The sequence below is a fragment of the Dendrobates tinctorius genome, unplaced genomic scaffold (genome assembly GCF_039654945.1).
Source record: "Dendrobates tinctorius isolate UK_male_01 unplaced genomic scaffold, ASM3965494v1 ptg000065l, whole genome shotgun sequence".
Taxonomy (NCBI): Eukaryota; Metazoa; Chordata; class Amphibia; order Anura; family Dendrobatidae; genus Dendrobates; species Dendrobates tinctorius.
In genome coordinates, this window is record NW_027361733.1 from 842,630 (window position 1) to 870,221 (window position 27,592).

The following is a 27,592-nucleotide window of genomic DNA, read 5'->3' on the forward strand; positions in this document are numbered from 1 at the left end:
ACTCCACATTCTCAACTAGCGCAATGGAAGGTCAGGTTTATCCCTTCTCTAATCAGCCAAACTGTTTTCAGCTGTGCTATCATACTTGCACAAGGGTTTTCAAGGGTATTTTAACCATCCATTAGCCTTCTTACACAGTTAGCAAACACAAAGTACCATAAGAACACTGGAGTGATGGTTGTTGGAAATGGGCCTCTGTAAACCTATGAAGTTTGTCATGTCCGCCATGTCTGTCAAACAAGATGCCTGGAGCAGTGTGCATGCATGCCTTACCTCATGGCTGCACGCTGTTGCTGGGTAACCATCCGTCTTTGTCTGACTCTGTGATCTGCAGTATTCCTGGAACCCCTGATCATGTGACCTTTCCTATGTTCCAGCCCTGCTCTGACTCTGCAATCCGCTGTATTCCTGGAACCCCTGATCATGTGACCTTTCCTATGTTCCAGCCCTGCTCTGATTCTGCAATGCTCTCTATGATCCTGGAGGATCTGAACCCAAAGTCCCTCCCCGGTCCTGACCTGTAAGTACTGGTGCTATGGTGCTATATCAGACCGCCCCTCCCTATGGTCAGGGCCTGAGTATTGTGTTGCGTCCCTGCATGGCTGCTTGGTCTGCTGGGTCACTCCCTGTATTCTGTGCCCCTGCACTCTGCCCTGTAGTGCATCTCTGCACACGCTCTGTGCTTGTACTCTGTCTCTTGTCCCGTGCCTTGTCTTATGTTTGTCCGTTGTGCCATGTTTCGTCCTTGTCCTGCTTGGACTTGTTGTCCTTCCGGTGTTCTCTGCATTGCCTGCTTTCGCCATGTCTTGCCTTCGCTATGCTATGACTTGTGTTACTTCCTATGTTCTCTGTCTTTGCTTGTTCTGCCTCGCTCTCTCCTATGGTGCTCTGTGGTGCCTCCTGGTACACGCACCCTTCCTCCTCTCTTATCTTTTGTGCTCTCTTGCACATTTCCATGTCTAGTCCCAAGGCTCTGCCTTGGCCCAGCTCTGGGCTTCGGCCTATGCTCCGCTGCTAGACTCTGTCCTCTGGTGCTCTCTAGCACACTTCCTAACTAGTCCCATGGTTCTGCCTTGGCCCGGCTCTGGGCTTCGGCCTACGCTCCGCTGCCAGTTCTATGTCTCGTTTCCTGGCTAGTCCCAAGGCTCTGCCTTGGCCCGGCTCTGGGCTTCAGCCTACGCTCCGCTGCTAGTTCTATGTCTCATTTCCTGGCTAGTCCCAAGGCTCTACCTTGGCCCGGCTCTGGTCTACGCTCCGCTGCTAGCCGTGTTCCTGCTCTGACCTGTCTCCGTGTTTCAGCCTGTGTTCCTCTCCGTGTTCCGTACCCTGTCTTTCTCTGCCTTGTTTCTTGTCTTGCCTTGCTTTGTTGCTTCGTGTGCCCTTTGCATGCGCCTGGGCTTCCTAGCCTCCTGTTTGTGCCTCAGCCGTGCCCGCCCTAGCCGTGCCCGCCTGCTTGTGACTCAGCCGTGCTCGTCGGTCAGTGACAGCTGTGTCGCCTGCCATGCCTCAGCTGGGTTCGCTGGAGTCTTGCCCGTCTATCAGTGCCGCAGCCCGATCAGCTAGCCAGTGCCCCAGCTGTGCTCTCTTGTGCTTTCTTGCATCCACGCTGTTTCTGCACTGTGCTCTACATGCTCTCTAAAGCACGCGCAGGCCCTCGCCTGCTCCTTGGCATACCTCCCCGTGCTTCTGTAAAAGTACGTGCAGGTTTTGCCATGTAACCTGTCGTGCCCTCTTGCACACACAGGCCGTATCCTTTACCCTGGAGTGTCCCTTGCACGTGCAGGTTCTTTCCTTAGTCTGAACCGTGGCGTGACTCTTGGCGCGCACTCTGTCTCGGAACCTGACCCTGGCATGCCTCTCTGCATGCGCAGGACTCTGCCTTGAACCAGACCCTGGCATGCCCCTCGGCATGAGCAGGACTCTGCCTTGAACTCTGACCTTGGCGTGTCTCTATACACGCACCTTGTTTGTATGCTGTACCTGTCCCTGGCGTGTCCTCTACACGCGCAGGCCTCCATCCTTGAACCTGTCCCTGGTGTGCCCTCTGCACGTGCAGGCCTCTGTCCTTGAACCGACCCTGGCGTGTCTCCAAGCACGCACCCTGCCTTGAACTATGGCGTGGCTAAAAGCATGCACCCTGCCTTGAACCCTGGCTTGCCTGCTGGATTCCCGAAACCTGCCGACCGCTGCCAGAGGAACGGAACCAGATGACTGCGGCCTGACGTCCGGAGCCGATTTCCGCAGCCTGATGCCTGGATCCTGTCGGTCGTTGCCAGTAGTCCCGAGTCCGATGCCATCGCACCCTGTCTTGGACCCTGGCGTGTCTTCTAGCAAGCACCCTGCCTTTGACTCTTACGTGTCCTAGCACGCACACTTTCTAGGAACTCTGGTGTGCCCCCTAACATGTACCCTGCCTTGGACCCTGGTATGTTTTCTAGCACGTGTTATGCCTGGTACATTTGGCGTGCCCTTGCACGCACCTTGCCATGTTTCACTGTTTGTGCCCTGCACCTGATTCTCTGTTTATGCCTTGCACCTGATTAAAGTGTGAAACCACGTTTGTTGAAGAAACCCTGTGACCTCGCTTTATGTTTCGTATCCTGTTCGTCCTGTTGCCAGACACTCAATAGTGTCTCCCTGAGCCGGCCGTCCGGCTGCCGTGGTGGCTCACCCCCTTGGTCTTGCCCCTGACACTCCCTGTACAGGGGGTGGGTTCAAACTAGGTCAGCTCGCCCTAGGTGGGTGCCATGGCCCAGATGGTCCACTCTAAGAAGAAAAACAACTCCGCGTATGCTGACGCTCATCACAAAAATATTGCATTACAAACCAGACGTTTGCAGCTAGAATAGTCATTTACCACATTAACAATGTATAGAGTGTATTTCTGAATCATTTAATGTTAGCTTCATTGGAAAAAACTGCTTTTCTTTCAAAAATAAGGACATTTCTAAGTGACCCTAAACTTTTGAACGGTAGTGTATGTTCCAATTTGGGGGACTTATTATATATACTTTTTGTTTCTTTTTTTTCATCTCTTTTCTTCACTTTTTATGATATAAATCCATTTGGTATCAAGGCACCTTTTTTGGATGTTATCCTTGCACTATATTTTGCATATGTAGGTATATGTGATCCTTTTATTTATATTCACCACTAGAGTTGAGCGAAACGGGTCGAAAAAATTGATAAGTCGTCGACTTTTGCCAAAGTCAGGTTTCATGAAACGAAACCCGACCTTAGCATGAAGTCGGCCACGAGGTCGGCGACGTTAGCACCAAAGTCGCGTTTCAAAAGATGCTTGAGCGCCCTTTTTGCAGCCAGTCAGGAAGAACGGACAATGTGGGCAACGTGATGACATAGGCAGCGGTCACCACCATCTTGGAGAAGGGCATGCAAGTGATTGGCTTGCTTTGTGAGGCGTCACAGGGGGTATAAAAGGGCGGGGATGCCGACCGCCATGTTACTCATGCTGATCTCAGAATAGGGAGAGCTGCTGCTGATTCTGTAGGGAGAGTGTTAGGTAGGGAAGAAGATACCAAAAACTGATTCTGCTGCTAGCGATTTTGCCTGTACAACACACCAGTCACTGTGCAGTGCAAGGGGAGGCTATACTTTGGTGCATTAGCTCTGTTGGTTATTAGGCTGCCTTTTAAGGCTACCTGGTAGCTGCATTGCTGTGTGCCCACTGCTGAGCAAACTGCTTTTTTCAAAGCAATCCAGATTTTATTGTTTTGTCCTTGTGAGTTACTGAGCGTTCATGTTTCACACACCGTACAGCGGTGTACGCTCCTCTCTCAGTACCGTGTAACGGCTGTTATCACGGCCACAGTGAAGCTATCTGTGTGTGACTCTGTAAGGATAAGTCGAGGAGTTATTCCGTTCATACAGACCTCCACCTTATAGTTTTGCCTGGCTTTCAAACAGTTTAGTATATTTGCTGTTTGATTACATTCAAAACTACAGAGAGACAGCGTGTGTCAGTCCGTATACTAAAACACGGAGCTTGACAATTTTACATACACTGGACAGCGGTGTACGTGCACGCTCCTCTCTCAGTACCGTGTAACGGCTGTTATCATGGCAACAGTGAAGCTATCTGTGTGTGACTCTGTAAGGATAAGTCGAGGAGTTGTTCCATTCTTACAGACCTACACTGTAGGGAGATTCCAGTTCTGCCCAATTCTACATACACCTTGTAGTTTGTCATACACTAGTCAATTTCTGCCGGTCACATTGCGGTGTTAAATAAACAGGGCCTGACTGGATCCCACAGTGTCCTGAAGTGTAGAGACATTCCAATTCCCCACAGTCCTCTAAACACCTTTCTAACAGCATAGAGAATCTGCCTGTCATATTGCGGTATAAAATAAACAGGGCCTGACTGAATCCCACAGTGTCCTGAAGTGTAGAGACATTCCAATTCTCCACAGTCCTCTATACACCTTTCTAACAGCATAGAGAATCTGCCTGTCATATTGCGGTGTTAAATAAACAGGGCCTGACTGAATCCCACAGTGTCCTGAAGTGTGGAGACATTCCAATTCTCCACAGTCCTCTAAACACCTTTCTAACAGCATAGAGAATCTGCCTGTCATATTGCGGTGTTAAATAAACAGGGCCTGACTGAATCCCACAGTGCCCTGAAGTGTAGAGACATTCCAATTCTCCACAGTCCTCTATACACCCTTCTAACAGCATAGAGAATCTGCCTGTCATATTGCGGTGTTAAATAAACAGGGTTTGACTGAATCCCACAGTGTCCTGAAGTGTAGAGACATTCCAATTCTCCACAGTCCTCTATACACCCTTCTAACAGCATAGAGAATCTGCCTGTCATATTGCTGTGTTAAATAAACAGGGCCTGACTGAATCCCACAGTGTCCTGAAGTGTAGAGACATTCCAATTCTCCACAGTCCTCTATACACACTTCTAACAGCATAGAGAATCTGCCTGTCATATTGCGGTGTTAAATAAACAGGGTTTGACTGAATCCCACAGTGTCCTGAAGTGTAGAGACATTCTAATTCTCCACAGTCCTCTATACACCCTTCTAACAGCATAGAGAATCTGCCTGTCATATTGCGGTGTTAAATAAACAGGGCCTGACTGAATCCCACAGTGTCCTGAAGTGTAGAGACATTCCAATTCTCCATAGTCCTCTATACACCTTTACAACAGCATAGAGAATCTGCCTGTCATTTTTCAGTGTTAAATAAACAGGGTCTGACTGAATCCCACAGTGTCCTGAAGTGTAGAGACAATTCAATTCTCCCCAGTACTATATACACCTTGTTCCATGTGTTACAGTACCAGAGAGTTGGTGTAAATTTGGGTAAATGTTTCCAAAAAATGAGGAAGTGTGGTGGAAGAGTCCGTGGAAGTGGGCGGGGGTTTGCAGCTGGTAATGATGTTGTTGGTGTTGGATTTGCTGGTAGTGGCAAAAGCAAAATAGCACCTAATACTGGAGATGTTGAGGCTGAGTCATCGTCTGGCTCCACAAGGCCTCGAAGGCTCCCTTTTCTGGGAGTAGGTAAACCGCTTCTAAAACCGAAGCTTCAAGAACAAGTTTTGGCTTACATTGCTGACTCAGCCTCCAGCTCTATCGCCTCCTCTTCTGAAGTTTTAAAAAATAAAAGCACTGAGTCGTAATTGGAGGCTCATGGTCATGAACCACACCTTTCCTTGTGTCCTTCACCCCTACCAAAATTGAAGGATGCGGTAGGCCACACTACATATTACTCCATGGAGCTGTTTTCACATACCATGCCATCAATTCAAATTGTGAATTACCCACGCCAAGATGAATCTGACATGGAGTGCACTGATGCACAGCCACTGCTAGATTTATCTGCTGGTACATTCACTCAGCACTACATTCTCCTCGCAGTGTACTGAGCCAGAATCTGACCCTGATGAAACTCAGTTGCCCCCTCCAGCATACTATACCACCATACACGGTGACACAGAGGAAGGTGCACATGACATTGAAGAGGAGGTGATGGATGACCCAGTTGTTGACCCAGATTGGCATCCATTGGGGGTAGTGTGCCGCTGCCAATAGCTCAGAAGAGGAGGAGGAGCATCCGCAGCGGGCATCGACATTGCAACAGTTGTTATCTGGCACGCCCGGAGCAGTCAAAAAACGGGTTACAAAAACCCAAAAAATTGCAGGACAGCTTGGCCAGACGGTCAAAAAAGCACAGCGTGCAAGGCCTCAAACTGTCTTCCCTAGTAGGAAGAGTACAGTGTGGCACTTTTTTGAACAAAATCCTAATGATCAGGCAAAGGTAATCTGTAAGAAGTGTGCAAAGACCTTTAGCCTAGGGAAAAATCTGAGAAATTTGAATACCAGTTGCATGCTAAGACATTTAACCACCATGCACTTGCAAGCGTGGATGGACTATCAAACTAACGTACCACATGTGCTACTTCTCCCAAAGAAGGTAGTCAGCAACGCAACTTTGTTTCCCCCACTGTAGGTCCACCAGTTAGCACACCACCAGCAGCAAATGTTGAGTTGTCGTCACAAGGGCAAATTATTCAGGGAATCACACTGTTATTACAACGAAAGACTGAATCTAGGCCATCAGAAGGAACACCAACTCCATCACCATCATCAACCCTCTCTCAGTGCACCATGTCCACCACTACTTCCACCATATGCAGCTCTCAAGTCCAGCTCACCCTACCAGAGACTATGAGTAGGACAAGAAAGTACTCATCCTCTCATCCTCGTACACTGGCTTTGAGCACCCACATTGCCAAACTAATCTCGTTAGAGATGATGCCCTATCGGTTGGTTGAAAGCGCAGCTTTCCGCGAACTAATGGCCTACGCAGTTCCACGCTATGAACTACCCAGTCGCCACTTCTTCTCATACAGAACACAGGCAAACGGAGGACACAAGGAAAGACACAGCAGGGAAAGAAGCCAAAGACAAGGAGACAGACAGACAAAGGTAGGACAGAGTTCAGACAGGGTAACAGTATGAGACAAGGTACAGGGCCAAGGACACAGGGACCAGAGTATACACAGATACAAAGCAAGGCTAGGAGCAACAGCACAGGGACCAGGATATACTGCCTCCTGGAGGGCAGAGAGAACCAAGCAAAGCTAGGAGAAAGACCTCCAGGGAAGGAGGAACACAGAGCAAGACCTGGCAGCTCAGTAGCAAGACACTAACTGAGTTAACACACTGCACAGGCAAGGTTCCACTGGGTGGAGCTGCCCTAAATACTAGAGGGCTCTTGGTAATTGGTCAGGGACAGATTAGACAGGTGCACCCTGACTCCATAAGAACCAGAGAGTTCTGGCACCGCCCCCCTATACACACAGTGAGGAAACATGCACAGAGCAGACAGGAGACAGAGCATGGAGCTGGCAGTAGACAGAAATCACAGCATGGCCTGGAGCAGTGAGAAAGTTGTTGAGTGGGGAATGGGAGGCCATGCAGTAATGCCAACAGAGTTGTTACAGTACCCCCCTTTACAGCCCCTTTTCTTCAAGACCACCAGAATAACTTCTAGAAGAAGGATAGGGGCACACACAGTCAGAGCCATCACGACATTCCTCGGGTAGGAAGATGTAGGTGTGACATTAGGGATCTCAGTTTGTCAAGTCTTTTTGTGTTGTGAGTTCATTTTCCCCTTCACCATTGAGGTCTGATGAACTCCCTCTTCTGGTGAAGGAAGGTAGTGAGGCTGATTACCAAGCACCTGGGCAGGATGATGATGACTGGGTGACAGGAATTACTGACTGGATATAAGGCAGCCGACGCCCTTCTGCCTTGCTGGTGATCTCTCTGAGGGATTCTAGGAGACCAGTCTGATTCCTGCTCCTCAAAAGCTAAGTTTTCTGCTCTACTTTTTGCATTTGTGTTTTGGTTTTTTGTTTTGCATTGTTTTCCTTGATTTCTGCCATTCCCTGCTGGGGTGAGCTGAATTCCTTTTTGCTCTGTCTTCAGAAAATACCTGAGTACTGATATAGTCTTTTTGAAGCCTAACGTCTTCAGGGCTTTTTTCCCTATCAGCTGTTGGCTCTTGTTTTGATAGGGTTTTGGTGGATTACAGACAGCAGCTTTTCTATCCTGTCCTATCTAGTTAGCTTGGGCCCCATCATTTGCTCAGCCTATCTTTCTATCTGTGTGAGTGTTTTTTCATCTTGCTTCACCGTCATTATATGTTGGGGGCTGCCTATTGCTTTGGGGTCTGCTCTGGGGCAGTTTAGAATTCCCCTTTCTTTCTTTAGGCCTATGTAGTTCTCCGGCTGTGATCGAGGGGTCTAGGGCACCGTAGGAACCCCCCACGGCTACTGCTAGTTGTTGTTGATAGGTTCAGGGGTCTGCAATCCGATAGCTGCCAACTTCTCTGATTTTCTGGACTTAGCTAGTATTTCTGTTTTTGCCTCCTATGGTGACTCATTCATAACATTTTTGTGTCCAGCAAGGTCAACTTCCCACACTGAAGATACAAGGGCCAGAACTTCTTTCATCTGGTTGACAGAAAGTAGGGACTTGGAAGCTTCTGTTTTGATCTCAACATCAACCGGCCCCCTGGAAACTGAAGACACCTTCACTGGATCCTGGAAACGCACGTTGGGGAAGCGTCACCATCACTGGAAGCCTGGTAGGTCATTATGAGTGTTTTTGGACATAATTTGTTGTCTTTAGCAGCACAGTCTTAATGATTCTTATGTATAGGACTATTGTTTATGAAGGCTGCTACTATCATTAAATTGCGATATAAATATTTCCTACCTGCCCAGTGTTGGTGTCACTTTTGTAGTTCATTTGGTCTCATGACTGCACTATTGGCACCTTGTTTTGTAACTAATATGTGTTTTTATGTAATTTTTAAATTATGAATAAAATTGAGATTTTTGCACATTTATTATACGCTTTTTTCTTGTTTTTGATTTTTTCATATATGTATGCGTAGAACAGCTTTACAACTAGTATGACTGTAATTATTATGGTTATTTACTGATTTTCTGTAGTTTGCTGGGGTTAATCTCTAACAGTGTTGCAATAACACAGTTATGTAGAGCTTTGCTTGCAGAACACATTAATTTTTACCGACTTCTACACCAGATAAAGGAAAAAAGGCGACAGTGTCGCTCAGTACAGTAACATGAACCCCTTCATTGAAAACAGTGTCCTCTAAAAATAAAATACATCACTGCAGTAATAATATATCCCTTAATTAGCCTCTACAGTAATGATATTCCCCATCCTGGCCCCTTTGTGTCTCATTCCTGGCTCCAGCCATGTTCTCCCATCCTGCCCCCATATAAGCTGCCATTCTGCCCCCATATGAGCCGATATCTTGACCCCATATGAGCTGATATCCTGCCCCATATAAACTCTTATCATGCCCACATATGGGCTCCCATCCTGCCCTCATATGAGCTCCCATCCTGCCCGCATATGAGCTCCCATCCTGCCCCCATATGAGCTCCCATCCTGCCCCATATGAGTTCCCATCCTGCCCCCATATGAGCTCCCATCGTGACCCCAAATGAGCTTTCATCCTGTCACCATATGAGCTCCCATCCTGCCCCATATAAGCTCCCATCCTGCCCTCATATGAGCTTCCTTCCTGCCCCCATATGAGCTTCCATCATGCCCCCAAATGAGTTTTCATCCTGCCACCATATGAGCTCCCATCCTGCCCCATATAAGCTCCCATCCTGCCCTCATATGAGCTTCCATCCTGCTCCATATGAGCTCCCATCCTGCCCCCATATGAGCTCCCATCCTGCCCCCATATGAGCTCCCATCCTGCCCCCATATGAGCTCCCATCCTGCCCCCATATGAGCTCCCATCCTGCCCCCATATGAGCTCCCATCCTGCCCCCATATGAGCTCCCATCCTGCCCCCATATTAAGCTCCCTTCCTGCTCCATATGAGCTGTCATCCTGCCCCATATCAACTCCCATCTTGCTGCATATGAACTCCCATCCTGCTCCCATATGAGTTCCCATCCTGCCCCATATGAGTTTCCATCCTGCCCCATAAGAGCTTCCATCCTGAGCTATATGAGCTCCCATCCTGCCCTCATATCATCTCCCATCCTGCCCTCATATCAGCTCCCATCATACTCTATATAAGCGCTCATCCTGCCCGCATATGAGCTCCCATCCTGCCCCCATATGAGCTCCCATCCTGCCCCCATATGAGCTCCCATCCTGCCCCATATGAGCTCCCATCCTGCCCCATATGAGCTCCTATCCCGCCCTATATGAGCTCCCATCCTGCCCTCATATCAGCTCCCATCCTACTCCATATAAGCTCCCATCCTGCTCCATATGAGCTCCCATCCTGACCCCATACGAGCTCCCATCCTGTCCCCATATGAGCTACCATCCTGCCCCATATGAGCTCCCATCCTGCCCACATATCAGCTCCCATCCTACTCCAATATAAGCTCCCATCCTGCCCCCATATGAGCTCCCATCCTGCTCCATATCAGCTCCCATCCTGTCCCCATATGAGCTCCCATCATTTCCCTATATGAGCTCTCATCATGCCCCCATATGAGCTCCCATCATGCCCCCATATGAGCTCCCATCCTGCTCCATATGAGCTTCCATCCTGCCCCCATATGAGCGCCCATCCTGCCCCCCATATGAGCGCCCATCCTGCCCGCATATGAGCGCCCATCCTGCCCGCATATGAGCTCCCATCCTGCTGCATATGAACTCCCATCCTGCCCCCATATGAGCTCCCATCCTGCCCCCATATGAGTTCCCATCCTGCCCCCATATGAGCTCTCAACCTGCCCCATATGTGCGTCCATCCTGCCCGCATATGAGCTCCCATCCAGGCCCAATATGAGCTCTCATCCAGGCCCAATATGAGCTCCGATCCTGCCCCCATATGAGCTCCGATCCTGCCCCATATGAGCTCCCATCGTGACCCCAAATGAGCTTTCATCCTGTCACCATATGAGCTCCCATCCTGCCCCATATAAGCTCCCATCCTGCCCTCATATGAGCTTCCTTCCTGCCCCCATATGAGCTTCCATCCTGCCCCCAAATGAGTTTTCATCCTGCCACCATATGAGCTCCCATCCTGCCCCATATAAGCTCCCATCCTGCCCTCATATGAGCTTCCATCCTGCTCCATATGAGCTTCCATCCTGCCCCCATATGAGCTCCCATCCTGCCCCCATATGAGCTCCCATACTGCTCCATATGAGCTCCCATACTGCTCCATATGAGCTCCCATCCTGCCCTATATGAGCTCCCATCTTGTCCTATATGAGCTGCTATCCATCCTGCCTCCATATGAGCTCCCATCCTGCTCCATATGAGCTGCTATCCTGCCCCATATGAGCTCCCATCCTGCCCCCATATGAGCACCCATCCTGCCCGCATGAGCTCCCATCCTGCTGCATATGAACTCCCATCCTGCCCCCATATGAGCTCCCATCCTGCCCCATATGAGTTCCCATCCTGCCCCCATATGAGCTCCCAACCTGCCCCATATGTGCTTCCATCCTGCCCGCATATGAGCTCCCATCCAGGCCCAATATGAGCTCCGATCCTGCCCCATATGAGCTCCCATCGTGACCCCAAATGAGCTTTCATCCTGTCACCATATGAGCTCCCATCCTGCCCCATATAAGCTCCCATCCTGCCCTCATATGAGCCTCCTTCCTGCCCCCATATGAGCTTCCATCCTGCCCCCAAATGAGTTTTCATCCTGCCACCATATGAGCTCCCATCCTGCCCCATATAAGCCCCCATCCTGCCCTCATATGAGCCTCCATCCTGCTCCACATGAGCTTCCATCCTGCCCCCGTATGAGCTTCCATCCTGCCCCCATATGAGCTCCCATCCTGCCCCCATATGAGCTCCCATCCTGCCCCATATGAGCTCCCATACTGCTCCATATGAGCTTCCATCCTGCCCTATATGAGCTCCCATCCTGCCCTACATGAGCTGCTATCCATCCTGCCTCCATATGAGCTCCCATCCTGCTCCATATGAGCTGCTATCCTGCCCCATATGAGCTCCCATCCTGCCGCATATGAACTCCCAGCCTGCCCATATGAGCTCCCATCCTGAACCCATGAGCTCCCATCCTGCTCCATATGAGCTCACATCCTGCCCCCATATGAGCTCCCCTCCTGGCCCCATATGAGCTCCCCTCCTGGCCCCATATGAGCTCCCACCCTGCCCCCATATGAGCTCCCACCCTGCCCCCATATGAGCTCCCATCCTGGCCTCACATGAGCTCCCATCCTGCCCCTATATGAGCTCCCATCCTGCCCCCACATAAGCTCCCATCCTGCCCCCATATGAGCTTCCATCCTGCCCCCATATGAAAAGGATGTTAAGAACTTGGACTTTGTGATTAAGGAACTTCTTTTAGGTTTGTTTGATCTGGATAGATCGTGGTTTCTATCGATTATGGACTACACGAGACGTGGACATTTTGATGTAACTTTTTGTCAGGAAGAGTATTATTTGGAGTTTTTGGAACAATGGAATGAGAGGAAGGTGGATTCAAGAATTGTCGGAGTGAAGGTAATTCCACATTTTGAAGTAAATCAGAAAATGTTTATTGTAAAAATGTATTCTCCATATGTGAAGGAAAAGGACATTGAAGTTTTTTTTGGGAAATATAGTGCGGTTGAAGAGGGAAAAGTTATGAATTCTCATGGTTTCTGGACTGGCAAATGGAAGTTTGTTTGCAAATTGAAGAAGGACGGGAGTGGAAATTGGTTATTGCCGCCAGCAAGATTCAAGGTGGGGAGTGCAACAGGTGACCTCTTTTTTGCAGGAATGGGTGTCTTTTGTAAGAATTGTAAGCAGTATGGTCATGACATGGAAGATTGTACAAGGATTGTGTGCTCCAAATGTTTACAAGAAGATCATAGGTTTACGGACTGTCAATAAGGGAAGGTTTGTAACTTGTGTGGGAGAAAGGGTCATTTGTTCAGAGACTGTCCGGAGAGAAGGAAAGGCAAACAAGTACAAGAGGGGAAACTGAATGCGAATATGCGTGATAAGGAGGAAGAGAAAAGTGAAGAACATAAAGTACAGTGGGGTGACACGGAATGTCGGGAGGAAGATACGGGATCTGAAGAGATGGCAGAGATTTCTATGCCGATGCTAAAGGAGAAGAGTGTGTGGGAAAGGGCAAGGGAACTTCCTGCAACTAAAACACTGAAAGAAGCAATGGAAAACATGAGGTAAATTGGGGTGGATTTTTGGGAGTTACATTCGAAGGTTAGGAGTAGTATTGATAGTGATGCAAAAAGGTTTTTTTTGACTTATAGAGTGGTAAAACAGATAAAGGATGGGGCAGAAAGGGAGATTGCATCCCCCTCTGGGATATCTGAAGGGATGTTGGACTTTTTAGCATTTTTTGGGGTTCAAGGAGGGATGGTACCATAATATGGGAAGGCTTGGAGGAAGTATTGGTTCTTGTTTGGGGTTGGGAAAATCGAGAAACGGTTGAAATTTTTTGTGTATAAAGTAAGTTGTTACATTAAATTCTTTATAAAAAAAAGAGGAAATTTTAAATATATATAATTTAATAGTATGAAATATAGATAAAACAACACGATGATGGATTTGGTCCATCATCACTTTACATTTTGATGGTACTTGTAATCTGAGTGTTTTGGTGGAAAAAGAAAAAAAAATCTGTTCTTATCAGTTTAATATCTGATCCGTCCCCTATCTGGGGACCATATATTAAATGGATTTTTAAAACAGGGAGCTGGAAGAAGAGCTTGCTCACTTCACTCCATGTATCAGCCCAGTATCGGCAGTTTCTCTGGGAATGGTGCACTCACTCTCTTAAGCGGTTTCCAAAGACAGATTGAATTGAAATCCGGATACACAAGTAGTGTTTTCAAAGCATTATTTGAATGCTTTTTTCCAATGTCGCTGCTCTGCAATTAGTTTTTCTTGGTCCAAGTTGCACATTTCCAATTCCTTTGCCTTGATTTAACTTGACCAACTCTGCTACAGTAAGTGTTATTCACATCTCTCTGGAAGGCATTGCACTGCATTCGATCTGTCATTTAAATAATGATCTGTCTCGGCCTTTGCTGCTTGGTAGGGTACAGGTGTGATAAGCTGCAGTAATGTTTTTGGCTTTGGATAGATACATTTCTGCACACCCACCTGCTACAAGGCCTGCAGCCCTTGCCCTCAGTACTTCCCCAGCCTTAATTCAAGTATCACATATGTAGTTAAGTTATTCAATTCCTACGACATCCCTCATGCAATGATATGTCATTTTTGAAACATTGTCCCCCTCTTGTGGCCTGCCAACTTTTCAATTTTGAAATTAATTGTTAGATTTTGAATTAATTCATATATGAATTTAATGGAAAAGAAACAATTTATCTGGCGTGTTATTTGAATGTTCGGCCTTCGGCCACCTGTCTGAGAGTATTCTAGTGGGGCTTGTAGAAGCTAGGTGCGCTGCTTGTTTGCAGTAAATAGGATGTGTTTTCTTTTCATGGAACACTATGATAGACTGTGTTCTATTCATGGAATACTTTGACGTGTCACAGTGGGCAGCCCATAGTCTTTATCAGATGTGCGGCAGCAGGCAGTTTCAGTAGTCTGCTGAAGGAGCCGAGGAGGAATATTCCTCTGGTCTGGCCTTCCTTCTTCCTGGTACTGATTGAAGCGCGTTTGAACAAGAGGGGAGGGGCTGCCCTAAAATGGGTGGACTTATGCAGATTAGGCATCCTGGGAAAAATGCAGCTGCCTGCGCTTTTGTTATGCGCCCAGAGTTGGTTTGAATGTCTTCCTCGGGGTATTGTCTGTGTCATTCTCCACAATGAGTGCCTGTCTCAAGGCCTGTGGCCTTGCAAGCGGCAAACCATTTCTGGTCATCGCTTCTCGGCCTTTTGGCTGCGATCATTTGGTTGCAGCCTGATAGGTGTGAGGTTTTCTGGAGAAATCCAGATCCTTTTGCAGAGAATTCTGCGATTTTTTTTTTGTGGTATTTTTTACCGACAGTCTGAAAGATGAGCTACGTCAAGAACACAATCCGAGTGTCGTTGGAGCCATCCATGAGGGCAAGTAACAGCGTGGTCTTCATTGTTCGTGACCTTATCGAGAAGGCTGGAGGAAGACGGGAAAACATTTTCAGCGTTAATGAGTTCCCTAATCAAGGTAACTACGATGTTACTTTTATGTCGGAGCATGATTGTCTGAATGTCTACGAGTGGTTCCAGAATCATGCCGGAGATCCCTGTTTGAAAGGAGTCCGATGTGAACCACTGTTTGGTCTTCAGGAGAAGCAGGTGATCATCACCGTCTGCAATCCCTTTACTGACCCTGCATTGTTGGAGAGCTTCCTCACACAGTATTATGAATTTGTGTCAAAGGGAGTGAGGCAAGTGAATTGTTTGGGAATCTTCAATTGCCGATATAAGTATCGTGTAAGGTTCAGAAGAGATCCTGGCAGTGTGGGTGGGTTCAGACACCCTCCGGCGAACTTTTCCATGGCAGGGCATAGGGGTTTCCTCACGTACCCTGGGCAGCCTCTGTTTTGTAGGAGATGCTTCTCCTTTGGGCATGTCCAGGCAACCTGTGAGAAAGGGCATTGTTGCCTAAACTGCAAAAAGGAGGGGCACATGGCGGGTGATTGCCCGATGGCTAAGACCTGTGACGTGTGTGGTAGTGGTGATCACATGTATAAGGACTGTCTGAGGAGGGCTCATAGATGCTCTGAGAGTGAATGGAGAGAGGAGGAGAGAAGGAGGAGGTTGGCGACTACAATTGAAAGACTGGAGAGAGAGGAAAGAGAGGAGAGGAGGCGGAGAGAGAGGAAAAGTCCCCTTGTGTCTCCAGAGGACATTGTGCTAGCACCCTGTGCCTCTATGAGTAATGCCCAAAAAAACGGTAGGAAGATAAGGAGTTTTGGGCAAAAATTAAAAAAGTGGAGGAGAAGGGGTTTAATAAGGAAGATGAGGAAGAAGATGTTGAAGAAGATGATGACACTCTTGAGCCTGATATGTTTTCTTTTGAGGAGGCAATGGATGCAACCGAGGAAAATGTGCACATTTCTGATGCTGAAAGCCCTGTGCACCCTTCAGATCCCCAGAACATTGGAAGGTTTTCTTCAGATGAGGACAGGGGTGGGAGGAAATGTCGGAGGGAGCAGGATGGGGAGAGTGATGAGGCATGCAGTGGTGCACCTCAGAGGAAATTTGGGCCAGTTAAAAAATGGAGTGAGTATGAAGGGGTTAGTGGTTCAGAGACTAGCAATGGGGATACTGGGTACAATGAAAGCTCAGTGGACCTGTTGGTTTTTTTCTGTTTCTGTGAGCCTTGGCTTTTGTCAAGGGCTTTTTTTGTGATGTGTGTAGCTTCATAGTAATTGCATTGCTGTTTTTTTGTTTTTTTTTCCCTCTACTATGGGTTTTTCTATAGTCTCGCAAAATGTGTGAGTCTTTAAGAATGTGAGTAGGAGAGCAGCAATTTTGGATTTTTTATCTATGCAAAATGAATCTATTTTTTGTTTGCAAGAATGTGGGATTGTGGGTGGTGTGAAAGGGGATGAATGGTCTTATGGTGCGCGTCAGTATGGTCTGGTAGTGCAAATAATAAAAATGATGGTGTGGGTATTTTAGTTAAGGGGCAGGAGGTTGTTTTGGATAATTATTTGGTTATTGAGGTGGGGAGGTGTATCTTAGCTAATTTTGAATATAAAAATGTTAAGTTTTGGGTTATAAATGTGTATGCGCCAGTAGGAAAAAATGAGCGCAAGTTATTATTTGAAAAAGTTAAGCTTTTTGTTCCGGGAAGAGTGCCTGTGGTGATTGTGGGTGATATGAATTGTGATGTGGGGGAGTGAATGTGGATGTATCTGGGAAAGCTTTGTTGGAGCTAGTCACTGACTTTGATTTGAGGGATGTGCAGCGTGTGTGTAATGTGAACCCTTTGTTAAACACCTTTTTTTGCAGAGAGTGTAAGAAAACAGTCCAGATTGGATTATTGTTTTGTTTCAAAATTTTTTATCCCTGTTGGATATAAGCAGGATAGGGTGGTTTTTTCAGACCATGTTTTTGTGTTTTGTGAGTTAGATATTGATGTTAGTGGTGTGTTTGGAAAAGGTTTATGGAAGTTGAATGTGAAATTGTTGGAAAATGAGGATGTGAGGAAAGAATATGTGAGAAGGTATGGGGAGTGGTGTAAGGGTAAGAAAAATTTTGGGAATGTTTGTGAGTGGTGGGATTTGGTTAAGAGGCAGACAAAAATTTTTTTTAAAAGTGTGGGGTATAATTTTGCAGCAATTAAGAGGGAAAATGTTGTTAAGTTGAATGCCCGTTTATGCTTATTATATAAATTGAGGGGGGGCGGAATGGAGGTGGAGGATGAGATAAAAATGGTTCAAAAAAAAATTAATGATAAAAAATTATCGTATTTAGGGCAAAAGTTGATAAAATGGAGCAGGATGAAATGTGCTCAAGGATTTTCTTTAAAAAGGTTTTTGGGAAAAAGCAGAGTATGAGTGTTTTGAATGGAGTGGATGGAAGAGAGGTAAGTGGGGAGGATATGTGTGAACAGGTGGCTAAGTTTTATGAGGAGCTGTATGCAGTGAAGTGGAGGGATGAGGCTTTGGAGGAGGATGTATTAAGTGTATTAGAAAGTAAATTGAGTGAGGTGGAGAGAGAGAGAGTGATGGGTGAGTTGACAGATGATGAGGTATGGAAAGTAATGAATAGCATGGCGTTGAATAAGACACCAGGGGAGGATGGTCTTCCAATAGAGTTTTATTGAATGATGTGGGAGGTGATTGGTAAAGATTTTGTGGATGTGTGTAAGTATATGTGGCTTAGTATGGAGGTGGCTGAGAGCATGCGTGCAGGGATGGTTGTGTTAATACCTAAAAAAGGAGATTTGAAGAGTTTAAAAAATTGGAGACCGATAACATTGTTGAATTGTGACTATAAGATTTATGCAAAAGTAATGGCTAATAGGATGCGTGATGTGATAGAGAGTGTGATTGGGGATGAACAGTGTTGTGCGGTGCCTGGAAGGCGTATACATGAGTGTGTGTATGTTGAGAGATTGTTTGTGGGACTATATGGGTCGCAAGAAGAGTGTGTTTGTTTTGCGTTTGGATTTTGATAAGGCATATGATCGGTTGGCACATAGTTTTTTGTTCCGGGTATTATTGTGAATGGGGTTTCCGTCGGATTTTGTTTGGCGGGTGAGGAGCTTATATAAAGACATTTATAGTCGTGTTTTGATGAATGGTTATGTGGGTAGAAGAGTGAATGTGTTTTCAGGTGTGCGGCAAGGTTGGCCGTTGTCTCCAGTGGTTTTTATCTGTGCGATTGAACCGCTACATTGTATGCTGAGGAGAGATAAAGTGATTCGGGGTGTACAGGTGCCAGGAGGTGGGGGAAGGGAATGGAAGGTTAGTGGTTACATGGATGACGTGTGTGTGTTGTGTGATTCAGAGTGTTCTGTGAGGCGGGTGAAGTTATTAGTGTCTATGTTATGAGTGAGTCACCGTAGGAGGCAGACACAAAAATAGAAGCTACGTCCAGAAAACCAGAGAAGTTGGCAACTATCAGATTGCAGACCCCTGAACCTATCAACACAACTAGCAGTAGCCGTGGGGGGTTCCTACGATGCCCTAGACCCCTCGATCACAGCCGGAGCGCTAAATAGCCTAAAGACAGAAAAGGAAATATAAACTGCCCCAGAGCAGACCCCAAAGTAAAAGGCAGCCCCGAACATATAATGACGGTGAAGCAAGATGAAAAAACACTCACACAGATAGAAAGATAGGCTGAGCAAACGATGGGGCCCAAGCTAGCTAAACAGAACAGGAAAGGAAGGTTGCTGTCTGCAATCTGCCAAAACCCTATCAAAGACATAAGCCAACAAGCTGATATGAAAAAGACCCTGAAGCAGCTATGATTCAAAAACTAAATCAGCACTCAGGTATTTTCAGAAGACAGAGCTAAAGGAATTCAGCACACCCCAGCAGGGAATGGCAGAAATCCAGAAAAACAAAGCAAAACAAAGTCTAAGCACAAATGCAAAAAGCTGAGCAGACAACTTAGCTTTAGAGGAGCAGGAATTCAGACTGGTCTCCAAGGATCCCACAGAGAAATCACCCGCAGGGCAGAAGGGCGTCGGCAGCCTTATATCCAGTCAGAAACTCCACTCAGCCAGTCATCATCATCAGACTCAGGTGTTTGATAATCAGGCTCACTACGTTTCTTTACCAGAAGAGGGAGTTCCTCGGGCCTCAGTAGTGAATGGGAAAATTAGCTCACAACAGTCTATTTTTTGTGGTGCGTCAGCTTTTAAGGTGAACTGCGAGAAGAGTGAATGTAAGGATTTTGGGGGAGGGGCTTTAAGTAAGGATGTTGGAGTAAATGAGGTGAATGGGCCTATCAAGGTTTTGGGGGTGAAATTTTGAGAGAGTTTGGATTGGAAGGAAAGTTGGGATGATGCAACAGGAAATGGTGAGTGGAAGTTATGTTTTTGGAAGATGAGAGATCTTACTTTTTTTGGAAAAATTTTAGTTATTAAAAGTGTGGTTTTGCCTATTTTTTTTTAGATATTGCGGTGGTTTTTCTACCTGGGTATGCGTGTATGAGGGGGTTCTGTTTATGTTTTTGTGGAATTCTAGAATGGAGAGAGCCAGGAGAGAGGTTTTGGTGAAATGTTTAGAGAAAGGTGGGTTAGGCTTTCCAAATCTTGGTGTTTTTTGGTGTGAATATGGTGATTTTTGTGTTAAGAGTGATCAGGATGGAAGGAAAGTTTTCTTGTATGTGTAGGTTTTTGTTTGGGGCATATTTATTCTGTTTGAGATGGCGAGAGAGGGATTTGAGGTATCCGGTTGCTTTCGATGTGCCTGTATGGTATGTGTGGGTTTATAAATTTTTGCTGAAGTATGAGTTGTGTGATGTGGATGTTAGGTTGTTGGGTAATAAGTAGTGTTGAGCATTCCGATACCGCAAGTATCGGGAATCGGCTGATATTCACCGTATCGGAGTTCCAATACGGAGTTCTGATACTTTTTTCATATCGAATACCGGAATCGGAAGTTCCCATAATGCTATGAGCCCACTCGATTTGATTCAGCCAATGGGAATCCTCAGAAGTGTGAGCACATCCTGTTAGGCATGTAAACTATTGGCATGGCTGTGATTGGCTGCTGAAATGATGTCATGATGCACTATAAAAGCCGCCGCCGCCATTTCTGTTCACTCTGCAGTGAATTCAGTTAGGGACAGGCTGCTATTGAAGACTGTGAGGGACAGTTAGAAATAGCGATTATCAAAAAAATATTGTGCTTTACCCAGGCTACATAAACCACCACTGTAGCTTTCTTTTGCCTAGCAACAGTGTTCACACCTGTTTGCAAGGGCTGTGTGAGTGCAGCTCACGCTGTGTAGTGGGTCCTTCAGCCACGTCTGAATGTAGTCCGCCCAGCGTGCGTCACTGCTGCCTCATACATATTTTTATTTTATTGCTGCTTATTTTGCATAAATTCTATCTAGTGTGCTTCCATCCGTATCCATATACGTTGGTTGCAAACACTAGTAGTAGACAGCGGAGCTTTTCTGCAGCCTTTCAGTGCTAGTGCCCACTAGTTCACAGCTGTCTGAGAGGTCTCTGACTGTGTGTGAGTGCAGCTCACGCTGAGTAGTGTGTCCTGCAGCTACGCCTGGTTGTAGGCCGCTCAGCGTGCGTCACTGCCTCACACATTTTTCTTTTATAGCAGCTCATTTTTTATTCTCCTATTAGTGTGCATCCATCCGTATCCATATACGGTGGTTGAAAACACTATAGGAGTAGATAGAGGAGCCTTTTTTCTGGCTTGTGCACTTCAGCTGCAGCCAGATTAGTATTACCCAATTTTTTTGGAGCCTCATCTTTTGCATTGTAGGTTACCTGCCTGCATTGTAATAGCTCCAAAAAGTTTGTGATACTATCACTTTCAAATCTTTGGTCACATCCTTTTAGTTTTTAAAAAAAAAAAAAAAAAAGTTCACCAAACACTACATTTGACAGTTATGTAGGCCACATTAGCTCCTATTAAAGTGTAGTCCACACACACACACTTCATAAAATTAGTGTTTCTTATACCTGTTACCAGCTGTTCAGGAATAAGCACACTAAGCCCTCCCTTTGTACTTTTCTGCCTATCTTTATCAGTCTAGCAAGATGAAGAAGGCAGGGAGTAAGGTACGTCGGCGTGGGGTTTCAGCAGGGAGAGGACTTGGGGATTCTGCAGGGAGAGGACGTGGGAATTCTGCAGGGAGAGGATATGGGGATTCTGTGCCTGCTGCGGGCACCAGTGAGTCAGCATCCCCCAGTTTTAGCAGGCAACAGTCCATTATGCGCAGCTTTGTAGGACCTCGCCGTACCCCACTGCTGCTGGAGGAACAAATTGAAGCCGTTGTCGGATGGATGGCAGCTAACGCATCGACGTCAATGACTTCCACGTCCTCTCAGGGCCAGAGCACCGAAGAGCAACCATCTGTCTTTTCACCACCTGCCAAAGTGCCCAGGCAGCCAGAGAGCCCTGGACAGGAGCCATCACAGTCTCTACTTCTGTTCTCTGAATCTGTTGGCTTGGAAAGAGGTGGCCAGCCAAGCAGCATTCAAGAATGTGAAGAAGATGGAGTATGCAGTGATGCGCAACTTCTTTGTCCCTCGGAATCTGAAGAGGCGGGTGGGCCAGTGCCTATGGTCAGCACACCTCAGTACGCATCAGATGATGACGAGACACAGGTGCCACTTTCTGGTGCGTACGGTGCTGGCAAGACAACCCAGGAGAAGCAGGTGATTGAAGAGGGGAGTGTAGGTGATGAGGTCCTTGACCCATCATGGCGTGAGGAACAGGAAGGTGGTGGGAGCAGCTCTGAGGAAGAGATTCCCCGAACTGCCAAAACAGGAGGGAGAGGGAGGGGGCAGACTTGGTTGCCTGTAGCCTCCACTTCGGCACCCGTTAGGAGCATTCCTCATTCAAAAGGCAAAACGGGTGCTCCCAAGACTTGCAGTGCGTGGTCCTTTTTTGACACAGTTGCAGATGACATGTGCTTTGTCAAATGCAAGTTGTGTCATCAGAAAGTCAAAAGAGGGAAAAATGTCTGCAACCTCAAAACCACAAATATGTGGAAACAAGTGCGAACCAAGCACGAGGTGGAGTTACACAGACACACTGAAGACGTAGGCCAACATACAGCACCACCTACCACCTCTTCAGCTCGTGTTGGGGCCTCTTCCACCAGCTCACACACAGCTGGTTCGGCTTCCTCACAGGATCACCAAGGAAGAACCTCTGGCACTGTTGACCGGAGACCCAGTGACATTCCACCCACAGCACCACGTTTCAAGTCATCCTTACACTCCCAGGCCACTCTACAGCCATCGGTAGCCCAGGCATGGGATAGAAGGCGGCCATACTCAGCAAACCATCCCCGAGAACAGGCTCTGAATGCTGGCGTTGCCAAACTACTGGCACTTGAAATGCTCTCATTCAGGCTGGTGGAGACTGACACCTTCCGGGACTTCATAGCATTGGCAGTCCCACAATACACCGTGCCCAGCCGCTTTTATTTCAGCAGGCGAGCCATCCCTGCCCTGCAAAAACATGTGGAGGGAAAAATAAAACATGCGCTACTAAATGCCATCAGTAGCAAGGTCCACCTGACCACCGATGCGTGGACCAGTAACCATGGACAGGGACGATACCTTTCCCTCACTGCCCATTGGGTCAATGTTGTGGAGCCGCGTACAGATCTGGAGAGTGGTGCTGTATGTGTTCTGCCAACTCCATGGATTGCAGGAATCCAGTCTGTACACATTGACTCCTCCTCCTACTCAAGTTCCTCAGAAACAGCGCAGGCCGTACTCAAATTAATTTCTTGGGGGAATCGAAGCCACACAGCGCAGGAGCTCTGGAATGCCATCAAGCAGGAGAGCGACGTGTGGTTTGTGCTAGCGAATCTCCAGCCGGGCTTGGTAGTGTGTGACAATGACCGAAATCTGGTGGTAGCTCTTGGCCTAGGCAACCTCAGAGCTTTCTGAGGGACTATCCATATCTTGATGCACTGCTGCACAAGGTCCGCATATAGTGTGCTCACTTGCGGCGTTCCAGCACGGCAAGATCGCACCGTGTTGCTCTGCAGCGCCGATTACGCCTTCCGGAACATCGCATCATATGTGACTTACCCACCAGGTGGAATTCAACGTTACATATGTTGGAGCGGTTGTGTGAGCAGCAGGCAGCAGTCATGGAGTACCAGCTGCATCAGGCGCAAACAAGTCGCACTGTGCGCCGTTCACACTTCAGCACCACTGAGTGGGCCTCTATGAAGGACATCTGCCTCGTTTTGCGTGCCTTCAATGATTCCACGCAGATGGCGAGTGCAGATGATGCACTAGTCAGCATGACTGTCCCCCTTATCTGCCTGCTTCAAAAAACACTGCAAGCACTAAGGGAGGAGGTTTTGGAAGAGGTGGAGGATGAGGAGTCACAAATGCCATCTGCTTCTGGACAGTCTGCGCTACGTGGTTCCTCACAAAGGCCTAGGCAGGGGACACTTTGTGAGGAGGATGAGGAGGAGTCGATGGAGGAGGAAGACATCTCTCCAGAGGAGGGAGGTACACAATGCTCCAGTCGGTATGTACAGCGAAAGTGGGGTGATGCAGAGCAGGCAGAGATGATGCCTCAAGCAGGGGACAGTGTTTCTTTGGCAGTTGGGAGTCTGCAGCACATGGTTGATTTCATGCTGCAGTGCCTGAGAAATGACGGCCGCATTGCCCACATTCTCAACACAACTGATTATTGGGTGTTCACCCTCCTAGATCCTCGCTACCGGGACAACTTACAAAGCCTCATACCACCGTTGAACCGGGAGCGTAAACTGCAGGAGTACCAAGACACACTGGTGCAGTCCATCATGTTTTCCATTCCACCCGACAGCAGTGGTGCTAGTGCTTTACAAAGCAGCTCTGTGCGTCGAGGCAGTGGAGGAAACTCGGCACAAAGAGGGAGCAGAGGCAGCGCCTCAGCACAAGGCAAGACCACTATGGCCCAAATGTGGCAAAGTTTTGTGTGTCCGCAACAATTGTCTACACCATCACAGACGGCTCCAGTCAGCAGGAGGCAACGTTTCCGTCAGATGGTGACAGACTACATGTCTTGCCCTGTCAGTGTTCTCCCAGATGGCTCTTCCATCTTCAAGTTCTGGGTCTCTAAGCTGGATACATGGCCGGAGCTTAGCCAGTATGCATTGGAGGTGCTGGCTTGCCCTGCTGCCAGTGTATTATCGGAACGCGTCTTTAGAGCCGCAGGTGGTGTACTAACAGACCGTCGCACGCGACTATCTTCCGATAACGTTGACCGGCTTACTTTTCTGAAAATGAACAAGACCTGGATCTCGCCAGAATTTGCCAGTCCTCTTCCCGAATAAATAACTGGTTGGCAACAGTATCCAGGTCTCCTGTTGTGTTCATGTTTCTACCACCTGAACTATATTCCCTGGGCTTCAACACAGCCAGTTGTCGTTCAGAAGTGTCGTCTGCACAGAGAAAAACACTAGCTCCTGTGTTAGTGGGGTTCATTAACGCCAGCTGCTCCCCTGCTGTGTGGACGGCAAAGTCTCCTGCTCCATCCACATTCAAACTACAACTGATTTTTAACTGTGCTCCACTTAGGCCTCTGGCTCCACTGTCTCTAGTTTTTCCCCTGGCCTCCCACCCCGCCAGTTGCTGCTCTGAAGTGGCGTCTGCACAATCCACACTTGTTCCTTTGTTACTGGGGCTCAGTCACGTCAGTTGATCCCCTGATGTGTGTCCGGCAATGTCTCCTCCTCTGTCCACATTCCCATTACTAGTAGTGTGAATGAGGACAGAGCAGGAGACCTTGCCCGACACACATCAGGGGATCAACTGACGTGACTGAGCCCCAGTAACACAGGAACAAGTGTGGATTGTGCAGACGCCAGTTCAGAGCTGTAAATGGTGGGGTTGGAGGTCAGGGGAAATACTAGAGACAGTGGAGCCACAGGCCATAGTGGAGCACGGTTACTTGATTGTAGTATCATAGAATCGTAGAGTTGGAAGGGACCTCCTGGGCCATCTGGTCCAACCCTCTGCTCAAAGCAGGATTCGATAAATCATCCCAGTCAGATGGCTGTCCAGCCTCTGTTTGAAGACTTCCATTGAAGGAGAACTCACCACTTCTCGTGGCAGTTTGTTCCACTCATTGATCACTCTAACTGTCAAAAAGTTTTTTCTAATATCTAATCTGTGTCTCCTCCCATTCAGTTTCATCCCATTGCTTCTAGTCTTTCCTTGTGCAAATGAGAATAAAGTTGATCCTTCTACAATGTGACAGCCCTTTAGATATTTGTAGACAGCTATTAAGTCTCCTCTCAGTCTTCTCTTTTGCTAACTAAACAATCCCAAATCCTGCAACCTTTCCTCATAAGACAGGGTTTGCAGACCGGTCACCATTCTGGTCGCTCTTTCTTGAGCTTGCTCCAGTTTGTTGATGTCTTTTTTAAAATGTGGTGCCCAAAACTGGACACAATATTCCAGATGAGGTCTGACCAAAGAGGAGTAGAGGGAAATAATGACTTCACGTGATCTAGACTGTATGCTTCTGTTAATACATCCTAGAATTGCATTTGCCTTTTTTGCTGCTGCATCACACTGTTGACTCATATTCAGTCAGTGATCTATTAGTATACCCAAATCTTTTTCACATGTGCTGTTGCTTAGCCTTATTCCTCCCATTCTGTATATTCTTTTTCATTTTTATTGCCCAGATGTAGTACTTTGCATTTTTCCCTGTTAAAAACCATTCTGTTAGTTGCTGCCTACTTCTCCAGTTTATTTATTTCTTTTTGAATCCTCTCCCTCTCTTCTCTAGTATTAGCTATCCCTCCTAGCTTTGTGTCATCAGCAAATTTAATCAGTTTACCCTCAATTCCTTCATCTAAATCGTTGATAAAGATGTTGAACAATACAGGGCCCAGGACAGAGCCCTGTGGTACCCCACTTGAGACATTCTTCCAACTGGATGTGCAGCCATTTACGACCACTCTTTGGGTCCGATCACTAAGCCAGCTATGAATCCACCTAACAGTTGCCTTGTCCATTCCATACTTAGTCATTTTTTCAATGAAATTGTATGAGATACTTTGTCAAATGCTTTGCTGAAGTCAAGATATACTATATCTACAGCATTTCCTTGATCCACCCAATCAGTGATTCCGTCATAGAAGGAAATTTAGTCTGACATGACTTATTAGTTACAAACCCATGCTGACTCTGTTTAATCACTTCATTCTTATCCAGGTACTGACATACATGTTGTTTAATAATTTGTTCAAAGATCTTTCCTGGTATAGAAGTCAGACTCACCGGCCTATAGTTGCCTGGGTCCACCTTCTTCCCCTTTTTGAAGATAGGAACAACATTTGCTCTTCTCCAGTCTTCTGGGACTTGTCCTGTTCTCCAAGAATTCTCAAAGATTATGGAGAGGGGTTCAAAAATTTCTTCTGCTATCTCCTTCAGTACTCTGGGGTGTAATTCATCTGGACCTGGAGACTTGAATTCATTTAGGTTAGTTAAGTGCTTCCTCACTATCTTTCTGTTTATAGATATCCTGGATTCTTCTATTCCCTTAATTGGACAGTGAAGAACAGTTGATGTTACATTTCCTTTCTGAGAGAAAACAGATGCAAAATAGGAATTTAAAAGTTCGGCCTTCTCAACATCCTGTCTTACCATTTCATCATTTTCATCCTGTAAAAATCCTATAGCATCTTTGACTTTTCTTTTACTTTTGACATATCCCCAAAATCCTTTATTATTGCTTTTGACATCTCTTGCAAGCCTCAATTCATTGTCAGCTTCAGATAATCTGATTTGTGCCCTGCAGGTTCTGCAGACAGCATTATATTCTTCTTTAGATATGCCTCACTCTTTCCATTATGTAAACATTTTTTTCTTCCTTTTTAGCATGTGCTTAAGTTCTGTGTTCAACCATCCTGGTTTCCTTAAATGCTTCCTATTCTTCCCTCTTTTCGGAATTGTTAACAACTGTGCTTTGAGAATTTCATTTTTCCAAGATTTCCCATCCTTCTTGGACAGTTTTGTCTTTAAGGATATCCAGCCATTGGATCCCTCCAATTCTCTTTCTGTATCCCTTAAAATCTGCCTTTCTGAAATCTAACCTTGACGTCTGAGTCTTCACAGGTCTTCCTCCTCTAGTTATCCAAAATTCTAAAATAGCATGGTCACTACCTCCTAGGGTCCCAGCCACTTTTACCTCCTCAAACATTTCCTCCCTGTTTATAAGGATTAGATCCAAGATAGAAGATCCCCTTGTTTTCTCCCCTACCTTTTGGAAGATAAAGTTGTCAGCAAGAGAGGATAAGAATTTTCTTGACCTGTTAGTTTTGCCTGAGAGAGATTCCCAACAAATGTCTGGATAGTTGAAATCTCCCATGACAACTATGTCATATTTTTTGGAGAACGTGGCCATTTGATGCATAAAGAGTTCATCCATATCTTCAGCTTGCACAGGCGGCCTGTAGTAGATGCCTACAATGGTGTCCTTT

The 27,592-nt window shown here is 46.8% G+C and overlaps 1 protein-coding gene and 1 non-coding gene across 2 annotated transcripts in view; both read left to right on the forward strand.

Moving 5' to 3' along the window:
* The window catches only part of LOC141094652 (uncharacterized), an 803,576-nt gene that overhangs the window by 394,153 nt on the left and 381,831 nt on the right, over positions 1-27,592 (forward strand). The window lies entirely within an intron of this gene.
* LOC141095016 (U2 spliceosomal RNA) lies at positions 13,619-13,811 on the forward strand. Its single transcript, XR_012233254.1, has one exon. It is a non-coding gene; the product is annotated as a U2 spliceosomal RNA (small nuclear RNA).